Source organism: Delphinapterus leucas, chromosome 10 (genome assembly GCF_059928025.1).
Source record: "Delphinapterus leucas isolate spDelLeu-1000000601 "Yukka" chromosome 10, BTC_Dleu_Yukka2, whole genome shotgun sequence".
In the NCBI taxonomy this organism is placed as follows: Eukaryota; Metazoa; Chordata; class Mammalia; order Artiodactyla; family Monodontidae; genus Delphinapterus; species Delphinapterus leucas.
In genome coordinates, this window is record NC_143138.1 from 53,766,186 (window position 1) to 53,770,890 (window position 4,705).

Below are 4,705 nucleotides of genomic sequence, written 5' to 3' on the forward strand. Positions count from 1 at the left end.
CTGAAAGAGAAATTATGGAAACACTCCCATTTACCATTGCAACAAAAAGAATAAAATACCTAGGAATAAACCTACCTAGGGAGACAAAAGACCTGTATGCAGAAAACTATAAGACACTGATGAAAGAAATTAAAGATGATACCAACAGATGGAGAGATATACCATGTTCTTGGATTGGAAGAATTAATATTGTGAAAATGACTATACTACCCAAAGCAATCTACAGATTCAATGCAATCCCTATCAAATTACCAATGACATTTTTTACGGAACTAGAACAAATCATCTTAAAATTTGTATGGAGACACAAAAGACCCCGAATAGCCAAAGCAGTCTTGAGGGAAAAAACAGAGCTGGAGGAATCAGACTCCCTGGCTTCTGACTATACTACAAAGCTACAGTAATCAAGACAATGTGGTACTGGCACAAAAACAGAAATATAGATCAATGGAACAAGTTAGAAAGCCCAGAGATAAATCCACGCACCTATGGTCAGGTAATCTATGACAAAGGAGGCAAAGATATACAATGGAGAAAATACAGTCTCTTCAGTAAGTGGTGCTGGGAAAACTGGACAGCTACATGTAAAAGAATGAAATTAGAACACTCCCTAACACCATACACAAAAATAAACTCAAAATGGATTCGAGACCTAAGTGTAATACTGGACACTATAAAACTTAGAGGAAAAAATAGGAAGAACACTCTTTGATATAAATCACAGCAAGATTTTTTTTTTTTTTTTCAGTACACGGGCCTCTCACTGTTGTGGCCTCTCCTGTTGTGGAGCACAGGAACGAAATTTGGTCATTTGTTGAGACGTGGATGGATCTAGAGACTGTCATACAGAGTGAAGTAATTCAGAAAGAGAAAAACAAATATCGTATATTAACGCATGTATGTGGAACCTAGAAAATTGCTACAGATGAATCGGTTTGCAGGGCAGAAGTTGAGACACAGATATAGAGAACAAACATATGGACACCAAGGGGGGAAAACCATGGTGGGGTGGGGATGGTGGTGTGCTGAATTGGGTGATTGGGATTAACATGTATACACTGATGTGTATAAAATTGATGACTAATAAGAACCTGCAGTATAAAAAAACAAACAAACAAAAAACAACCAATACTAAACTTTCTTTGGGTTATTTGTATGGAAATATGTTAATATAAATGTTTCAGACATTACATGAAATTTCTAAAAATCTTATATGTTCTGGTATAATGTTATAAGTCATAATTCTAGTTATTAGGTTAAAATGTATATCTCAGAAATAACTAAATTTCCTTGTCAATTGCATTATTATGAACTTTTATCAAATCTTTAACCATGGTCTTTTGTCATTTACAGACAGTTCTGGGTGTACTCTGATGCTTTTGCAAATATGTTCCTATAAAAGTGTTTCATCTTCAAGGAATTCATGGAAATGACTCTGACAAGTACAGGTTTCTGGTAACTGACTATACTGCTGAACTGAATGAATAAGCATTTTCAGAACTCTAATGGAAAACTGATGAATTCATAAAAGTGCTAACAAAAGATCAAGATGAAAAAAAATTAATTACATGGGACTGAGTGAACTGATGAGGATGATTATAATTTTTGTGACTTTCTGTTTGAATAGAAAAAAATATCCCACAAGGACTCAGAGGAAAAAAATATAGAAATCAATTTTCACTGCAAAGTAAAGGAGCTGTTACAGTGGAGGATTACTGGACTGAATGTCAATATTATGACATAGTATGAGTGTGTCTCATGTTTGGTAATTGCAATCATTGTTGCTTTTGTTGTTGTCATCCATTTACAATGCTTGGTGTCAGTTTATCTCTTGTAAAAGTAAAATACAGTGTGTGTGTGAAAAAAAAGAAATTAGAAAAACACAAGAAAACAATCCTAGTGTTATAAAAATTAATGAATTAAAGATAAAAGCAAAATTAATAACTTTTTAAAAAGTGTCAGATCTGAGAAATAAATCCAAAACTGAATTCTTCAAAAAGTAAAGCAAGATAAATGAACTGTTTTTTAATTTAATTGAGGTTAAAAGAGTGAAATCATAAGTACATAAAATAAGAATTTATATGAGGGAATTAAACATAGATACAGGAGAACTTAATAGATTCAGGAGAGACTACCTTGTATATCACTAGAAAAGAAATTTGAGAACCGGGTTCAAATGAGTGATTGCCAAAACTGACCTTAGAAGGGATAGAAAATATAAATAGACTGATTACCATAGAAAAAATGGGGGGGAAATATTAAAGAGCTATTCCCCCAAAACCACCCTGGCACAAATATTTTCACTGGACTTCTACCAAACCTTTAAGAAATAATGACTCTGTGCTGCTATGTTCTAAAGTATGGAAGGAAAAGACTTCTAAATTTTTAATGAAGTGAATATAACCACAAAGATAATACCAAAAAATAAAACTATAGCTCAATATCACTTATGAATATTTATATAAAAATTCAAAACTGCATATTAGCAAACAAGGAGTATATTAAAAGAATAACACAACTTCACTGAGTGGTATCTACTGCAGGAATTTGAAAATTGTTCAATAACTCACCATTCACTACAGAAAAAGTGGGAAAATCATTTCATTTCCACAAGTGCTGAAAGCGTTTGATGAAATACGACATTCATTTTTTATAATAGCTATTAATAAGATAGGAATAACAAGGTGGATTATTTAATAAATTATATTGAGATTACTGGCTATTCATCTGAAAAAAAGAGAAATGGATTTTTTCTTCTCAGATTAAACCAAAACAAATTACAGATGCATTAGATTAAATGAAAAAAAAAAAGGAAATTCATAAAAGTATTAGAAGAAAATGTGGGAGAATTTCCAAAATCATTTGAACCAGGGAAGAACTTGCCCAGTAACACAAAAATCAAGAACCATGAAACAACAGGTTTATATATTCAAGTACCTAAAAACAACAATAACAAAAAATTCTGCATAGCACTGAAACTTCATAAACAAAAGAAAAGGATAAATAATAAACTTGGAAAAAATATTTATGTCACAGAGTTAATTTTTCTTAAATATAGAGTGCCTATAAATTAAACAGCAAAATCCAATATAAAAATGGAAAAGAACATAAATAGTGCACAGAAAAGGAAATACAAATGGCTCTTAAATGTATAAATATATGCATAATCTCATTCATTATAAAAGATACCATTTTTTACATTGCAGATTGGCAAATATAAAACATATAGCTCTACATCATGTTGGTGAGGGTTGGAGAAACAGCCATTCCCATATATTTTCAGTGGTAGTGAAAACTGATTTAACTTCGGTGGAAAGCACTTCCGCAATATCTGCCAAAATACAAATGCATGTACCCTTTGACCCAGAAATTCCACTAATAGGAAATTATCCTACAAAAATATTCGTAATTTATGATATTTCACACAAACAAGGATTCACCGTAGCATTGCTGTATATATTTATTTAATAGCTAAACTTTGGAAACAACCTACATGTCCATAATTAGGAGACCAATTTCCTAATTACAGTAGATACATACAACAGAATACTGAACAGCTTTCACAAATGGAACAGCACTGTGTATACTGGTTAGGAACTACTTCCAAGATACCTTATCAAATAAAAAGGCAAAACAGTGATAGTGGATGATACCATTTGTTTATATAAAACAAAAATAAACCCACAAACATGCATATTTCATATATCTATTTTATATTTACATATTATGTATATATATATATTTTAATATTTCTGTTAGTTTACCCAAGACACTGGCAACCTGGTTACTTCTTATGAGTGAACTGGGTGCCTGAAGGGAAGATGCAGGAAAGAAGCTTACTATTCACTCTATCCTCTTGTCTTACGTCAGGTTCCCTAGATGCAGAGACAGGGATTCTTGAGTATGTGCTTTCAGGAAAAAGGGCGTGCAGGAAGCAAGATAGGGCAAGGATCAAAAGCTAAGCAAGAATGTGTCTTACCTGGAGTCTAGCTTCTGCCTGACACCTTGAGGAGCTCTGGAGTGTTAACTGTGCCTTGAGACAGAGGGTACAGGCTTTTGTATCCTTATCAGTCAGTCACTGGTTGTGAGCTGCCTTCAGGTGGAGGAAATATCCTCTCAGGAGAAGTGGCTCCGAAGGCAATTCTCCAGAAAAAGGGCTGCTCTAAGCAAGTCACAATCAATCTTTAGATCGGCCAAGGAACTAAACAAGAAGAAGGGATCTAGGCCCAATAGGTGTCTACTACAAACTCATTGTACTACCTCAGATCTGTAGAGTATGTATTTACCTCCTCAAGAAAAAAAAAAAATCAATTAAAAAGTCAATATTACAGAAGGATCTCTTATTGTGGTTTGTCTAGATTCTAAATCCAGCATGAATGCCAAAATTTAAACAGTAATAGTTAGCCTTAGAAATCCTTAGCAAGTCTCCAATTTCAGACAACATGTTAGTCAATTTTCCCACCAGTATTGGAACAAACTGTTTTTCTGGATGAGCACCACATGAAATAGTTGGCTTGCATTTAGGTGACCTTCTGTTTGAAAACCCCACAACTTTAAACACTGGACTCATATTCATTGACCAGAGTTGCCAGCATACAAAGAGGAACTGAGTGAAGGGTAGATTTTTATCTCCTTTCCCAGGCTCACCCCAGGACGAATGGTAGGGGGACCAAGCATATCATTTGTCTCTATCCTTTATTTTTCC